The sequence below is a fragment of the Chelonia mydas genome, chromosome 13, assembly GCF_015237465.2.
Source record: "Chelonia mydas isolate rCheMyd1 chromosome 13, rCheMyd1.pri.v2, whole genome shotgun sequence".
NCBI lineage: Eukaryota > Metazoa > Chordata > Testudines > Cheloniidae > Chelonia > Chelonia mydas.
The window spans coordinates 36,768,317-36,786,401 of record NC_051253.2 but is presented as its reverse complement, the minus strand read 5'-3'; the positions used below and the strand labels follow the sequence as shown (position 1 = coordinate 36,786,401).

General features: G+C 42.0%; 2 pseudogenes; both read right to left on the bottom strand.

The window, feature by feature from the left end:
• Positions 1-1,739: 1,739 nt before the first annotated feature.
• LOC114021811 lies at positions 1,740-2,693 on the bottom strand (annotated as a pseudogene).
• Positions 2,694-10,159: 7,466 nt separating this feature from the next.
• LOC102934065 lies at positions 10,160-16,790 on the bottom strand (annotated as a pseudogene).
• Positions 16,791-18,085: the final 1,295 nt, after the last annotated feature.

Sequence of the window (18,085 nt, the reverse complement as noted above, 5' to 3'; positions counted from 1 at the left end):
TGTGTGCTGTTTGAAGAAATACTTCCTTTTGTTTGTTTTAAACCTGCTGCCTATTAATTTCATTTGGTGACCCCTAGTTCTTGTGTTATGAGACAGAGTAAATAAAACTCCCTTACTTACTTTCTCCACACCAGTCATGATTTTATAGACCTCTATCATATCCCCCCTTAGTCTTCTCTTTTCCAAGCTGAAAAGTCCCAGTCTTATTAATCACGCCTCATAAGGAAGCTATTCCATACCCCTCTCACCAGTTTTGTTGCTCTTTTCTGAACCTTCTCCAAGTCCAGTGTATCTTTTTTGAGATGGGGCTACTACATCTGCAAGGAGTATTCAAAATGTGGGTGTACCATGGATTTATATCAAGGCCATATGATATTTTCTGTCTTATTATCTATCCCTTTCCAAATGATTCCCAATATTCTGTTCACCTTTTTTGACTGCCGCTGCACATTGAGTAGATGTTTTCAGAGAACTATCCACAATGACTCTAAGATCTCTTTCTTGAATGGGAACAGCTAATTTAGACCCCATTATTTCAGGGCTATGCCAAATACAGAAACACATTCATGTCTAGCACAGCTGTGCACATTTTCTTGGATAAATATCATTCATGGGGCTCTGAAATTTCAGGGAGGTTGCACCCTACACCTGGAACCAGATCTGAGATTCATAGCTGGCCCTTCTCACTACAATATGCAAAACTAAACGGGGGATGCAAACACCCCCCCAACCTTTGGATTGTTGGATATCCAGTTGCAAATTTAGCAGCTCACACCCTCCTCTAATTTTTAGTTTTAATAAGTCGTGTGTGAGAGAGAGTGCACACAGGGTGTACCTGTGGGGATACAGGGGGCGTGGTGTTTGAAGAACTGGGAGAGGGATAATGTGTGTGTGTGTATGTGTGTTTGTTTTAGGGGAACTGCGGCTACATTTTTGCACACCAGCAAGAGTACATATATGTGCGTTTCTGGACATGCATAGGGCTGATTAATTTAAAACGTGTACATGTTTGTAGAAGTGGGGGGGTATTTTTGTTTGCAGCCATGATAAAAATGTGAAGGGGTCACAGCTGTGTGAAGGTGTATATATGGAGGGTTATTGTAGTGTGTTCACAAACATTTCTGAGGCACATGTCAGGGGATTAGAGGAGGGTGTGTGATTACAGGGGGTCTTGGTGTCTGGTTAAGAACTTGGTTTAACTGACATTTTATTTGATCTCTGTAAACTCAGCTGGTTCTATTGAAACCAATAGCAAAACTGCCAGAGACTTCACAAAGGAGAAGCGCAGCAATTTAGTTCTGGGATCAAGCCCACTGATAAATTCACCACAAGACCATGTTGGAACAGCTCTCTGGGCTGTTCTGGATCTCTAGTCATCACTAGAAGGACACTTCAGATTGACAAGGAGGCCAGCATACAACTAGGTAAGCAATGTGGCCTAGTGGATAGAGTTTTAGAGTTGCATGTGTTCTATGCCTGGTTCTTTAGGATCTGAAGAAGAGCTCTGTGTGAGCTTGAAAGCTTGCCTCTTTCCCCAACAGAAGCTGGTCCAATAAAAGATATCACCTCCCCCACCTTGTCTCCCTGTAGAACTATGTATTGCACAAGGTGTCTGTGGCTGAACTGAGAAGTGAACCTATGGTGTATTTAATAGAAAAACCCAGGCAGATTCAATAATTTGGTAACTTTATTTTTAAAGCCCTAATTTGAACTGGACTGCCCCAATTTTTTTACATGATTCATGAAAACCTCCTTCTTCCCCTGAGTCTGCTCAGGGCACTCTTCACCTCTTTGTTCCTCAGACTGCAGATCACAGGGTCCAGCACTGGAGCGAGGACAGAATAAAAAAGAGATCAACATATCCAACTCCACTGTGTGGTTGGACTTCGGACACAGGTAAATAGCACAGGCTGAACTGTAGAACAAGGTGACCACAGTGAGATGAGAGGAGCAGGTCGAGAAGGCCTTGTGCCTTCCCTCAGCTGATAGGGTCTTCAGGATCCTGGAGAGTATTCGAGCATAGGACACCACAACCAGCAAGAAGGGGGACAGGTTGATCAAAACACTGAGGGCTAGGATGGAGGCCTCATTCCTCGAGGTGTCCCTACAGGCCAGCTTCAGAACTGGGGAGATGTCACAGAAGAAGTGGTTGATCTCATTGGGCTCACAATAGGGCAAGGAAAAGGTCCAAGCCACATTGCCTGGTGGCATCAGAATTCCGCAGAGCCAGCAGGCAGCAGCCATCTTGGCACAGGCCCTATGGTTCATAAGGAGAGTGTAGTGCAGAGGGGAGCAGGTGGCTCTGTAGCGGTGATATGCCATGGCAGCCAGCAGGTAGCACTCTGCTGTCCCAAGAGAAAGGAGGAAATACATCTGGGCAGTGCATCCAGTGAAGGAGATGCCCCCCTCCTCAGAGATTAAATTGGCCAGCATCTTGGGGATGGTGACCGAGGTGTAGCAGATCTCCAGGAAGGATAGGTTCTGGAGGAAGAAATACATGGGGGTGTGGAGGGCTGGGTCCAATACTGTCATGAAGATGATGAGGATGTTTCCTGTCACGGTGACGGTATAGAAAATGGAGAAACTTACACAAAGTATCGCTCGGGTCTCTGGATGTCTCCAGAATCTGAAAAAAAAAAGAAGTAGGTCAGCATGCTGTGATTCTGCTGTGCAATTTCACTGGTCTAGCTCATCTGTGGAAGGAGGAGAAAAAAGAATTTCCATGTGGTCATTAGGGGCCAGTTCATAGGACTGGAAGAGACCTCCTGACTCATCGAGTCCAGTTCCCTGCTCTCACTGGGAACCACATTGTGTAATCCCAACCATAAACGGATCCAGCTCCATGTTAACACTAATTAGATTGTTTGCCCCTATTTGCAGGCTGTTCCAGAACCTCCCTCCTCTGATGGTTAGAAACATTCTTCTAATTTCCAGACTAAATGTACTCACAGCCAGTTTATCCCCATTTTTTTTCTTGTGCCAGTATTATCCATTAGCTTCAATAGCTCTTCACCCTGCCTGATGTTTACTCTCCTGGTGCATTTATACAGGGCAATCAGATCCCTTCTCAGCCTAAGCTAAATGAGCCAAGCTCTTTTAGTCTTTTGTGGTTGGATTTTTTAAAGATATTGAGTTGCTTGGTGGGATTTTCAAAAGCAGCTAGGCACCCAACAGCTAGTGAAATCAAAGAGTGTTTGGTGCCTAGGTACTTTAGAAAATCCCACTCAGCACATACATATTTAAAAATCTATCCCTTAGTCGTTTTAGTTTCATCAGCTGGTATAAACTGGTGTAGCCACACTCACTTCAACAAAGCTGTGACTATGTACATCAGCATCGAGCTAGCTAGCTAGCTAGCCCCATATACATCTATCTATCTACCTATCTATCTAGCAACATGCCATTAAAAGAAAAATACATACTCCGCTCTGAGACTCAGATTGCCACAGTGTAAATCTGGAATCAGACGTTTCAATTCAGAGTAATTACTCAGTGATTACCCTTGTTAGTATATGTTAGTAAATATTAACCCTTTTAGTCCTGTTTTGTCTCGATATTTGATCCATTTGTATATTAACTATTATTTGGAATTTTTAGGATATTAACAAAGAGTATGCAGAATTCTAAGGCCCAGAACACTGGTTCCTGGCTGATATGTAACCCTATTCAGGAATTCTGTGCTTTAGATTGAATATAATAATCCATAGTGTCTCTATCTCTATAAAACTCCAGATATTCATGGGTACCATCCTCTTAAAACACACACACACGTGCACGCACACACACACACATAAAATGATAACATATTGTTACATCAGATAGGGAAGAATGACTGTGAGGGAATAAAGACTCACTGAAAGATATTATCTTGAAAAATTGTTAGTCCTCTCAGCTGTAAATAATTATGCCTTCACACATAAATCAGGTAAACTGAGAATGTATAGAAATGCCATCAGAATGTGTGTTTCTTTTAGCAAAGAGGTTTTCTTTGTTTGGAAACCCTATATAATGACACAGGTATGAGAACTTATTTGGGAAATGGAAACTGGGTGACCTTCCAGTTACAGTGAAGAAGAGACACAGACCCAGCTCTTGATCCTACATCAAGGGTGGAAACGTTACTATCCTTTTGTATTGTGCTGTACTAATCTCTGACTGATAAATCTTTGATTAAAAATCCCAGTTCAGCCTGTTATTTTACAATCTGGAGTGGTCATTGACTCAGAACACACAACACCCTTGAACAACTAAGAGCAGAGGCTGAGGCTTTGTCATTGATTTCTGTTGTTTCATTCTCAAATAAATGTCCCGTGTTCTCCTCTCAGCTCCACGGGTGACTAGGACAACCTTAGCAAGGCTGAATCAGTCTAACCAGGAGCAGAACAGACCCCTGAATATCAAACCCTCTGATGAAATTCAAACCACAACAGACTTACCTCTACATCCAGGTAACGCTCCTGCATCTGCTGTGAATGAAGATCTGGGTGGATTTGACATATTTCAGCTGCTTTCTGAGTCTCCAAAGACAGGTTCCCTTAAACACTCTGGATTTAATTCGGTATCTTTTGAAGGTAAATTGTCATTTATCCTTCAGCTTTAAAAATAAACCCAACAGATAAGAAGGTCCTATCCTGTGAGTGGCTGGATGGAAGGCCTTCTTCTCCCACTAACCTCAATGGGAACATCGCGTTACCAGCACCAGCCAGGTTCAGGACATTAATGCGTAAACGCTTCTGTTTATTCCTATGGTCCCTGATAGAATTGCTTATGTGAACCCTTTGTGGCTCTGAGTGTTTGCTTATTTACAACTCTCTGATTTCCCAATCCCCTCTCTCTCCCCACTCCCCACACCTACAGAAATGAGACACTGTCAAGGTTCCTTCCCCACTCTGAACTCTAGGGTACAGATGTGGGGACCTGCATGAAAACCCCCTAAGATTATTTTTACCAGCTTAGGTTAAAACTTCCCCAAGGTACAAACTATTTTACCTTTTGTCCCTGGACTTTATTGCTGCCACCACCAAGTGTCTAACAAATATAACAGGGAAAGAGCCCACTTGGAAATGTCTTTCCCCCCCAAAATCCCCCGAAGCCCTACACCCCCTTTCCTGAGGAAGTCTTGATAAAAATCCTCACCAATTTGCATAGGTGAACACAGACCCAAACCCTTGGATCTTAAGAACAAGGAAAAAGCAATCTGGTTCTTAAAAGAAGAATTTTAATTGAAGAAAAAGTAAAAGAATCGCCTCTGTAAAATCAGGATGGTAAATACCTTACAGGGTAATAAGATTCAAAACGTAGAGAATCCCTCTAGGCAAAACCTTAAGTTACAAAAAGACACAAAAACAGGACTATACATTCCATTCAGCACAACTTATTTTATCAGCCATTTAAACAAAACAGAATCTAATGCATATCTAACTAGATTGCTTATTAACCCTTTACAAGAGTTCTGACCTGCATTACTGCTCTGGTCCAGGCAAAAAACACACACAGACAGAGAGAACCCTTTGTTTCCCCTCCCTCTCTCCAGCTTTGAAAGTATCTTGTCTCTTCATTGGTCATTTTGGTCAGGTGCCAGTGAGGTTATCTTTAGCTTCTTAACCCTTTACAGGTGAAAGAGTTTTCCCTCTGGCTAGGAGGGATTTAAAGGTGGTTAGCCTTCCCTTTATATTTATGACAGACACCCATACAGATCAAGAAAATATCTTTCCCCCAACAGGGGGCAGTGTGTGTGTGCATGTGTACACACACACAGAGCAGGTCTCATTCCTTCCAGTAGGGGACAATTTCTTATTTGCACAAAACGTATGGGAATAAATATCAGGACTGGAGATAAAATGAAGATGAGAAAAAATAAAATGTAGCATGTGCATCTTCTCTTCCTTCTTATTCTCACAGTCAGTATATGTAACCAGTCAGTATATGAAATTAAATGGGAGATGCCTCATTCCCTTAGGATAATTTGAAAACTCCAGGCATAGAAATTATTTATACATGTTCCCATACATCTCTCTCTCTCTCTCTCTCTCCATACAATCTATCTATCTATCTATCTATCTATCTATCTATCTATCTATCTATCTATCTAAAATGAAATCATTGATAGGCAACATGGTCCACTAGGTCGGGTACTGGAGTCAGGAAGCCAGAGTTTTATTCCCAGTAAGATCACTGTATCCCTGACATGCAATTGCGTAGGATGGTGTACACTATAATATATCTACACATCAGCTAAATCATCATATAGAATTAGATAACAGGCCAACTCTTGTAATCTAATCACTAGTTTGCTGACATTTGGTGCTTTTGTGATTGCCCTTGCTTCTGGATTCATGCGGTTAGATGAGAATCTCAGTTTTCAATAAAAATAACCAAGTTTCTAGACCTCATAGTTGTGGAGAAAAACTTGAAAATGTGACTCTAAAGGCTGTGACACCAGAAGGCAAATAAAAAGGCTCCAAAGTCATTATTGGTTAAAGTCTCATGATTTCTAAGACTACCTCATGATTCTGGCAGCCCAACCTATGATCTGTGTATACTGGGGGTTGTCAGGGCTGTTATACCAATGCAGTGGTTCTGAGGTAGGAGTTTTGGCTAATAGTATTGAAATTAGTTCTCCCCCTGCAAGTCATTTTATTCCTGGTGGGGCATGTTACTTATCTCTTTCTTAGAGGGTAGAGTGTGATGGATTATATTGCAGCCCCAATTTTAAGTGGGCCTTGTTTTTCTAAGTTTTCAGTTGCCCTTAAATCCTATAGTGACCACCAAACTCGACAGGTTAAAAATTAACGGACCCAGCTTATCGGTTGACCCCTACTGGAGAGCATTCCACATTTAATTGTAAAGCCTTAATGGTGAGGTGTATTAAGTGGAATCCATTGGTTAAATCTAATTTAAAGAAAATCTCTCCTCTAATTATCTGCTAGGGTTAAAAAAATCCATTTTTAGATTTTCATAGAATCATAGAATCATAGAATCATAGAATATCAGGGCTGGAAGGGACCCCAGAAGGTCATCTAGTCCAACCCCCTGCTCAAAGCAGGACCAAGTCCCAGTTAAATCATCCCAGCCAGGGCTTTGTCAAGCCTGACCTTAAAAACCTCTAAGGAAGGAGATTCTACCACCTCCCTAGGTAACGCATTCCAGTGTTTCACCACCCTCTTAGTGAAAAAGTTTTTCCTAATATCCAATCTAAACCTCCCCCATTGCAACTTGAGACCATTACTCCTCGTTCTGTCATCTGCTACCATTGAGAACAGTCTAGAGCCATCCTCTTTGGAACCCCCTTTCAGGTAGTTGAAAGCAGCTATCAAATCCCCCCTCATTCTTCTCTTCTGCAGACTAAACAATCCCAGCTCCCTCAGCCTCTCCTCATAAGTCATGTGCTCTAGACCCCTAATCATTTTTGTTGCCCTTCGCTGGACTCTTTCCAATTTATCCACATCCTTCTTGTAGTGTGGGGCCCAAAACTGGACACAGTACTCCAGATGAGGCCTCACCAGTGTCGAATAGAGGGGAACGATCACGTCCCTCGATCTGCTCGCTATGCCCCTACTTATACATCCCAAAATGCCATTGGCCTTCTTGGCAACAAGGGCACACTGCTGACTCATATCCAGCTTCTCGTCTACTGTCACCCCTAGGTCCTTTTCCGCAGAACTGCTGCCTAGCCATTCGGTCCCTAGTCTGTAGCGGTGCATTGGATTCTTCCATCCTAAGTGCAGGACCCTGCACTTATCCTTATTGAACCTCATTAGATTTCTTTTGGCCCAATCCTCCAATTTGTCTAGGTCCTTCTGTATCCTATCCCTCCCCTCCAGCGTATCTACCACTCCTCCCAGTTTAGTATCATCCGCAAATTTGCTGAGAGTGCAATCCACACCATCCTCCAGATCATTTATGAAGATATTGAACAAAACGGGCCCCAGGACCGACCCCTGGGGCACTCCACTTGACACCGGCTGCCAACTAGACATGGAGCCATTGATCACTACCCGTTGAGCCCGACAATCTAGCCAGCTTTCTACCCACCTTATAGTGCATTCATCCAGCCCATACTTCCTTAACTTGCTGACAAGAATGCTGTGGGAGACCGTGTCAAAAGCTTTGCTAAAGTCAAGAAACAATACATCCACTGCTTTCCCTTCATCCACAGAACCAGTAATCTCATCATAAAAGGCAATTAGATTAGTCAGGCATGACCTTCCCTTGGTGAATCCATGCTGACTGTTCCTGATCACTTTCCTCTCATGTAAGTGCTTCAGGATTGATTCTTTGAGGACCTGCTCCATGATTTTTCCAGGGACTGAGGTGAGGCTGACTGGCCTGTAGTTCCCAGGATCCTCCTTCTTCCCTTTTTTAAAGATGGGCACTACATTAGCCTTTTTCCAGTCATCCGGGACTTCCCCTGTTCGCCACGAGTTTTCAAAGATAATGGCCAAGGGCTCTGCAATCACAGCCGCCAATTCCTTCAGCACTCTCGGATGCAATTCGTCCGGCCCCATGGACTTGTGCACGTCCAGCTTTTCTAAATAGTCCCTAACCACCTCTATCTCTACAGAGGGCTGGCCATCTCTTCCCCATTTTGTGATGCCCAGCACAGCAGTCTGGGAGCTGACCTTGTTAGTGAAAACAGAGGCAAAAAAAGCATTGAGTACATTAGCTTTTTCCACATCCTCTGTCACTAGGTTGCCTCCCTCATTCAGTAAGGGGCCCACACTTTCCTTGGCTTTCTTCTTGTTGCCAACATACCTGAAGAAACCCTTCTTGTTACTCTTGACATCTCTTGCTAGCTGCAGCTCCAGGTGCGATTTGGCCCTCCTGATATCTTTCCTACATGCCCGAGCAATATTTTTATACTCTTCCCTGGTCATATGTCCAACCTTCCACTTCTTGTAAGCTTCTTTTCTATGTTTAAGATCCGCTAGGATTTCACCATTAAGCCAAGCTGGTCGCCTGCCATATTTACTATTCTTTCGACTCATCGGGATGGTTTGTCCCTGTAACCTCAACAGGGATTCCTTGAAATACAGCCAGCTCTCCTGGACTCCCTTCCCCTTCATGTTAGTCCCCCAGGGGATCCTGGCCATCCGTTCCCTGAGGGAGTCAAAGTCTGCTTTCCTGAAGTCCAGGGTCCGTATCCTGCTGCTTACCTTTCTTCCCTGCGTCAGGATCCTGAACTCAACCAACTCATGGTCACTGCCTCCCAGATTCCCATCCACTTTTGCTTCCCCCACTAATTCTACCCAGTTTGTGAGCAGCAGGTCAAGAAAAGCGCCCCCCCTAGTTGGCTCCCCTAGCACTTGCACCAGGAAATTGTCCCCTACGCTTTCCAAAAACTTCCTGGATTGTCTATCCACCGCTGTATTGCTCTCCCAGCAGATATCAGGAAAATTAAAGTCACCCATGAGAATCAGGGCATGAGATCTAGTAGCTTCCGTGAGTTGCCGGAAGAAAGCCTCATCCACCTCATCCCCCTGGTCCGGTGGTCTATAGCAGACTCCCACCACTACATCACTCTTGTTGCACACACTTCTAAACTTAATCCAGAGACACTCAGGTTTTTCCACAGTTTCGTACCGGAGCTCTGAGCAGTCATACTGCTCCCTTACATACAGTGCTACTCCCCCACCTTTTCTGCCCTGCCTGTCCTTCCTGAACAGTTTATAACCATCCATGACTGTACTCCAGTCATGTGAGTTATCCCACCAAGTCTCTGTTATTCCAATCACGTCATAGTTCCTTGACATCACCAGGACCTCCAGTTCTCCCTGCTTGTTTCCAAGGCTTTGTGCATTTGTATATAAGCACTTGAGATAACCTGTTGATCGCCCCTCATTCCCAGTATGAGGCAGGAGCCCTCCCCTCACAGACATTCCTGCCTGTGCTTCCTCCCGGTATCCCGCTTTCCCACTTACCTCAGGGCTTTGGTCTCCTTCCGCCGGTGAACCTAGTTTAAAGCCCTCCTCACTAGGTTTGCCAGCCTGCTGGCAAAGATGTTCTTCCCTCTCTTCGTAAGATGGAGCCCGTCTCTGCCCAGCACTCCTCCTTCATGGAACACCATCCCATGGTCAAAGAATCCAAAGCCTTCTCTCCGATGAAGGTCTATCCCTGAATATCACTCATGCTATTATGCAAAAATTACAGGTTGATCTGGCTACCAGAAAGAGTTCTTCTTACCCTGTGAAAGATAAAAGAATTTAGTGGGATGCAGATTGTTTTCATCATAAAAAAACAGCTACAGATTACGACAAAGGAACTCAGGAAGGACCTTTCATAGAATTCCATCCCAAAATTAGTTAATTATAGGAAGTTTTATAAAATATTGATTGAAAAGACAAAGTTGGTCCATCATGTGGCACTGTGGAAGTCATTTGAATCTGCTGCCAAAATGGAATATATGATATATTTTTGGAAACTGGTAGCACTGGGCTCTAAGATTAGGAAATATTGAAGCTGTGATCACCAAGTATATGTGGGAGAAACATTTTTCTGCACTTTGTAATGATATGCTGTCACCTTGCCTCTGTGAATTACAACTGAGAATACCAAATTTGGGACAAACTGCTGAGATATAGGGCAGACACGCTCCAAAAATGGTGGTTATTCTCCCATAAAATATACCAAACCAGAAACCAAAGTAAACTTTGGTTTCACCCCCACTGGCTAACAAGAAGTCAGAAAAGCAGTCTCCGTAGGTATTCCAGTCCTTGTACCACCACGAAAACCACTAGACTTAATGATGAGTGGTTATTTAAAACCAATTTAATCAAACAAAGGGGTTATTCTGATCCCAAAGGACCAGCAAGGTACCCAGGTCAATATATAACTCAGGTCTTATCCAATAATCACTCTGTTACCAGTCCTTTGGTATCTAAAATCTAAAGGTTTATATATAAAAAGAAAGAAAGGAAGGTGAGAGTTAAAATTGGTTAAAGGAATCGAATACATATAATAACGGCAAAGTTCTTGGATCAGGCTTGTAGCAGTGATGGAATAAACTGCTGGCTTGTTAAGTCTCTGGTTGCTTCCAAGTCATTGGAAGGTCCTCAGTCCCTTGGTTAGAATGCTCCCATTAGTACAAGTTCAACATAGTCAAGAGGTTGAAACAGGAAAGAGGCAAAATGGAGATGTTTCCAAGGCCTGTTATAATTTCTGCCAGGTGAAGGGAAACCCATTGTTCTCACTGTGGAAAGTTACAGGGAACAAGATGGTGTTTGGACTTGGGGGTGTCATACATGGTCATATTTTAATCAGATAATGTCACATATGGCATGAATTAACTTTTCTGCGTGATCGGTTCTGATAGGCTCCATACCTTGTTCCCTCCCAGAATGGTCTGCAGAATCTAGTAAAGAAGTTACATTTGTCATTGATCAGCAATGGTGTAATAAAGCAGCTGGTGAGGATTTTATGCCTGAAGTATTTAAGGAAAATATTGACTGAGCGGGCAACTCTTTCAGCTAAACTTTTTTCCAGTACAAACAACACAGGGATTTTTCTCTCAGGGTGGCCTACTGGTATTATTATACCACTGTATAAAAAATGGGATAGAAAAGATCCAAGGAATTATCACTCAATCAGCTTATGGCATGTTGTCTTAAAATTTTATACTAGTTTTTTTTTATGGGGGAGGGGGAAGACTAGAGTATTGGGCAGAAAAGAGATAAATATTAGCTGAAGAACACCGAAATGGTCACTCCTCTACAGATAATTGTTTTATTCTTTTATATTTGATCTACACATTTGTCCCTTTTATGGGGGAAAAATTGTATGTGGCTTTTGTTGATCTAACATTGGCCTTTGATTTCATTGATAGAGACCATCTATGCGGCAAACTGGAGATATCTGGAATATATTCCATTACTTTTTCTTCTAAGAGCTCTCCATAGGTAAACAGAGGCCAAAATTATAATATGTTTGGATGGGGAACTAACTAATTCCATCCCAATTAACAAGAGGTGCTGTCATTGCTATTTATTCGCCCTTTTCCTTTTTATATCAATGATGTTGATTTAGCATTACAATATTTTCCCTCCAAAATCACGGGTTACCCTGTGTGTGTTTGTCCTATTATACACAAACCATATGGGTCCATTAACACAAACTTCAGTCAGACTTGAGTGTTTATTAAATGTCTTTGGTTTATATTGTCAGCGGGAGGCCCTTTGAGAAATTACTCCAAAACTAAAGAACTTGTTTTTAGTTGAAGATGGCAGTTGCATAAATGGAGAATCAATGGGCAATATTGAGCAAGTTAGTTTTTTCTCCAACCTGGTTATCATAAAATTGGTTGTGAGATATACATGTTCACATAACAAAAGAGAAGTCCTCATATTCAGTGCAAATTGTATTGTGTTTCACCAGACTCAAGGGAGCAAACTAATTGCTCCAGCCCTTAGAGTGTTTGAGGTCAAGCTAGGCAACCAGATTTTGTATAGTGCAGAAATATGGGGATGGAATGATCCCAGGTGATGAGAAATGATTCATAACAAATTTCTTAGGAAGATTTTTGATCTTCCAAATAACACGTCTTCTTATAGCCATGCCAAGCACAATAGCTATTCTGTCCAATGTGCAATAATAACAATTTTTGGATCCACAATGTTTGCCAAGATTTTGCTCAGTCGAACAGCGCAGTTGAGCTTTTGAATGTACATTTAATTGGCCAGAGTATATTCAAAATTCTTTGTGCTCTCAAGGCCTCTGAGAATTGGAGATGATCAGATTTGTAGAATGTGAAGTCACTAATCAAGCTGAGGATAGAAGATGTTAATAGCCAACCAGATGTGGCAGTTGTTTCCATTACAAACATATCACCTTGGTTCCCCCTTCTTAAAATAACTCCCAGGTATGCCAGATATTTAGACAGTTTGCCCAATAACAAGTTAAGAAGGACTTTTACAGCTCTCTGCTTTCAATATATGTGGTCAGCTTACTTAGAAGGCTGATATACATGCACTGAGAAATGTAACTGCTTCTGTCCATGAGTCTCTGAGCAGGTGGAAGACCTACTGCATTTTTTATCGGATTGTACTTTGTATTGCCACTTGAGATCAAAATGGCTTTCCATGTTTTTCTCCCTTTTTCTGTGACTGCTCAGAAAATGGTATATTTGCGAGGAACTGTCAATGTATCTGTGATCTGAGAGGTGGCCCGTTTTGTGTGGTTGGCCACTAAAATAAAGAAAAAGCAAGTAGCATGGTGATAATATATGGTATAATAGGTTTATACTGGTTTTAGATATATATTAATATTTTAAAATCCTGGAGTTAGTTTTTAAGACTTATTTTAATATCTTTTGCTGTTGGTGCATTGGCTTATGGCTAAATTGCTATTAATAATCTTGACTTCACTTGACTTAGCTGGACACCCCCACTTCTGGGAAATGGGGTTGTCTCAGCAATCCCTGTCTCTCTTGGGCCTGGTCAAACCAGTTTAAGCAACCCACTAGGCAGAGGTAATATATCATAGAAAATAAATGTAGAGTGTTGCTGAGGAATTCCTATCTGGGCTGTGATCTGCTTTCCTGTGGGTATGTCTGATTTAACCCTTAATAACTATTTAGCAAACAATGCAATAACAATCACACGCAGAGATGTACATATTATATTAATCACATATTACAGGCATCTTCCACCTCCTTCAAACCATCTTCTGCCCAAAACTTACTCCCACCATAATGAACTTCACAGTAGAAAAGAAATGGGACTTGGCTGTAGGGGGTATAAAAATGATTTTTTATTGAGACTGCTGGACATGGACAGACCCTATGGTTTCCTCTGGCTTTCTAGCTCCCTATCTCTACTGCCACGTTTCAAGAGTTGGTCACAAATTTTATTTATTTATTGCAGAGGGGAGGGGTTCTGTGGGAAATACCAAAAATAACATTTTTCTTCAAGAATTGTTTAATTTTTTTTATTGAGAAACTGAAAACTCTGAAATACATTTTTTGTTGTTATACTTTTGGCATCCAAAAAATATGTTCATTTATTTATTGGAGATTTTGACCTTTTGCAATTTGGTTGTAGGAAAGAAAAACATCTCCACTAATGCACCCCCCCTCCGCAAAAAAAAAAAGGAATTATTTTTCGATGGGAGTGAAAATTTCTCTTTAAGAGAAAAGCCATTTTCAATTGGTGTGGGGGAAAACATTTCAGCAGAAAGATTTTGACCTCCAGCTCTACTGGTTTTATCAAGGGGGATATCTCTTAATCCTGTCTTGGACAAAGCAGACATGTAACGGACTGATACCGACTGTATAGCCCTCATCTCTATATCTCCAACATTGCATATATAGGCTTTGCGCAAGCACACTCCATATCCCCCTTTACTTGAAAATTTCTGCATCATTGCTGACTTTTCTGAACTATAGGTCATACCCTCAGGTGTTGTAAACACAAACCTATTTGTACTCTTCGAGGACCTGGGCCCGTAATTATGATACATTTGTTTCCTTTAAGAAAGCAATTTCTGGCCATTGTTCTCCTGAAAGCCCCCTTCACCTCCTTGTTTCTCAGGCTGTAGATGAGGGTGTTGAACATGGGGGTGATGACTGTGTAGAAGAGAGAGAGCAGTTTGTTGGTAACTGGTGCATATGCAGAATTGGGGCACAGATATGTGATAATCCCTGTCCCGTAGAACAATGTCACCACCAGAAGATGTGAAGAACAGGTGGAGAAGGCCTTATGCCTACTCTGAGCCGAGGGCATCTTCAGGATGGTCAGGAGGATGAGAAGGTAGGAGACCAGAATCAACACAAAGGGAAACATTATGAATAGCAGGGCAACCATAAAGACAGCGATTTCATTGAGGTAAGTGGCTCCACTGGCCAGCTTCAATATTGGGGGATGTCACAGAAGAAATGGTTAATTTCATTTGACCCACAAAAAGACAAGGTAAATATGACCAAGATGTGTCCCAAGGACATGAGGAGACCACTGATCCATGACACAGCAGCCATCTCTGAGCACCTGGTATTGTTCATAATGTGCGTATAGCGTAAGGGGTAGCATATTGCAACATAACGGTCATAAGCCATCGCCCTTAAGAGAAAACACTCCATGCCCCTAGAAATAGAAAGAAATACATCTGCACAGCACAGCCAGTGAAGGAGACAGTTTTATCCTCCGAGAGGAGGTTGGCAAGCATCTTGGGGAGGGTGACCGAAGGTGTAGCAGATCTCCAGAAAGGACAGGTTCATGAGGAAGAAATACATGGGGGTGTGGAGGGCAGCATCAGCCAATGTCAGGGTGAATATGAGAAGATTTCCAGTCAGAGTGATCATGTAGGTAGCTAGAAACACCAGGAAGAATAAAGCCTGTATCTCTGGAAGATCAGAAAGTCCCAGGAGTACTGAACTAAGTGACAGTGGTGTGATTCCTTCCTGCCATTTGGGCTCTGAGTTCCTCAGGACAGTATTTATTCCTAAGGAAAGATATAAGCCAATATAGTACAGATTTCTGAATGTAGTGACAGGTAGGCAAAAACAGGAAAGCTGCTTAGATAACTTATACAAGCAGGGAGTTCCATCTTGTCCCTTTCTTTCGCCATCCCCTTGCTTGTCTCCCTTCCCCTCAGTCTGAATCTTCCCCTGTGCCCTTCCTGGGCCACATTGGTTATCAAAGCCATCTTGACTCAGGGCAGTTTACCTTCACTTCTATTATTAATAATGGAAGATGGTTGCCATCTTTTTTATGGTCATCCTCCATACTGGCACCTGCAAAGATTGTAGGGGATCATATGGCCTTAAACTCTCTGAATCTATTAAACCATTGTGTAAATGGGAATCAGGCCATGTCAGAGTGACCTTCATGATTCATCCAAATAAAATAATTCATTTACATATTCATTTAACATATTTAAATCATGAAGCCACTCCAGGAAAGCATGGTCTGCTCACAGATACTGCTTAAGAGGAAAAAAAGACAAAATGTGCCTGATGAATGACTTGGATCAGTTCTTACCTTACCTTGTTCAATAGCAATCTTCTGAAGAGGAAAGAACATTCTTCTCTTAGTTAAATTGCCTGTGGGGAGTATGGATGAAATTAGTTCATTGTCTAACTGTGGAAGTTATTTCTTTGTAAGGCATCTATATGTTATTAAAAAATGTATATTGTAAAAGATAGTGAGATACTCTGTCAGAGTAGGTAGATATAAAGGCAGAGAGTTACTATTGTTAATTCCCCCACCTCCTGGCTTCAGCACAGGAATCAGGTCCATTTGTCAGTTCCATCCCTAGTTTCCACACAATATGGGTCCCTGCATATCATTTTCATCCTCCTCCGACTATCATCCCTCCTAGCTTCAGCATGGGGACAGATCAGAAATTGCATTTGCTAGCCACTTATGTCAAGGAGATCCAGGGCCCTGTGGATGACTGCCTTTTTTATTATAAGAAAGAAAGAAAGAAAGAAAGAAAGAAAGAAAGAAAGAAAGAAAGAATATAACTACCCTTACTTTTTGCTAGTGAATGAAGATTGTCCTGAATCAGTGACCCTATAACAATGTGTGACATTCAGATGTAGACGATGGAACGGCATCTACATAATGACAGTCTTCCCGAAATTGACAGTGGTTTGTAAATCATTGAATCACTGGTATTCATTGAAAATCAATGGGAAATGGGTGCTTAATTACATCAGGTGCTTTTGAAAGTGTTACCCATAAATAGCATTTGCTTGGGTTCCCCAAAACACAATATTCCTTACCTTGCTCTGGATCACAGAGAGACGTCTTCACTGACTTTGCACAGTTTCTGTGTACAGGCACAGGTCTTTTAATCATGCTAGATGTACCCTTGGGAAATGACACCACAATCATTTTACCCTCCAATACCAAAGGAACAAAACGTGTTCTAAATATGTAACTAAGTGGCATGATTCTCATGTACATCAGCTTAATAGAGAGTAACTCAACACAGCTCATAAATTTAGAGTTTTCCACCATGGTCTGCCTTTCAGCATTGAAACAAGCAATCCAAATCTGTGATGAAATACAGGACACTTGTTTTTTGTTGTGTGTCTCAACATAGTTGTTGTGGTGGTTGTTGTTGTGTGTCTCAACATAGCTTTTTTTAAACTATGCAATTGTTTTTAGGTACGTCTTCTCATTGTGCAAATTAAATACACCAGATTTTCAAAAGAAAACTGAGTAGGAAGAGAGCCTGAGATAGAAGCCCTTGTGTCAAAGGCCTGCTATGAGGCCTGAGCTAAAGTAGCAGGCCAAGCTTTGCTGATATAAAGCAAAGTTAGCCAAAGTCAGGCGGTGAGCAAACATCAGGCTCTGCCTGCCTGCAAGGTCACAGAACCTGGCGAGAACAGGGCTGATGTTACAGAAATGCACATTCCAGAAGAGAGGTGCCAGAGCATCCCAATAGCAAGGATGGGGTAAAAATACATTCCCCACAGATAACAGGAACACACTGACCCCTCCTAAAAGATAAGGTCAGAATGAGAGTGTAATAATTAGAGATGTTTTCATCAAACCAACATGTACAAGGAGATGGGTAATAACTACTCACATTAGGGGGCAGTAACTAACTATGTCAGAGGGGCAGTACTAACTTGTTTGCATACAGGTATAAAGAGGTAACTCTGAGAGAGTATCTTTACCCAGCCAAGAAAGTCCTGCCATTCAGTAAGCTGTCACGGGCACACTGGATGAATGGGATTATAGAATGTCCTACATTGTAAAACTGAGTCACTGTATCTCTGGGGATGAGATGTTTTAACCTATATTGGCCCATCGACTTCACAGGAGTTTTGTGCAGATCACTTACTGATTATAAAGTGCTTCATAAAGCATTAAGAGTTGGAATCTGCTGTATTCTATCCCCAAATTCATATCAGTGGATTGCTGCGGTACAATGACTGGGTAAGAAACTGTTGTTTTGCACTCAGCAGATACTGGCTCACAAATTAAGTGCAGTTAAATTAAACAGTTGCAAACTGTTTCAAAAGATAAACATTGCTAAGCTCTGTAATGTAACTGTCATCTCTCCCCCCACCTCAACATTTGAACATTTCATCAACTGGTTGTGGAAAGGTTTTCTCAGTTGGTTTAATTACCGATACCCAGGA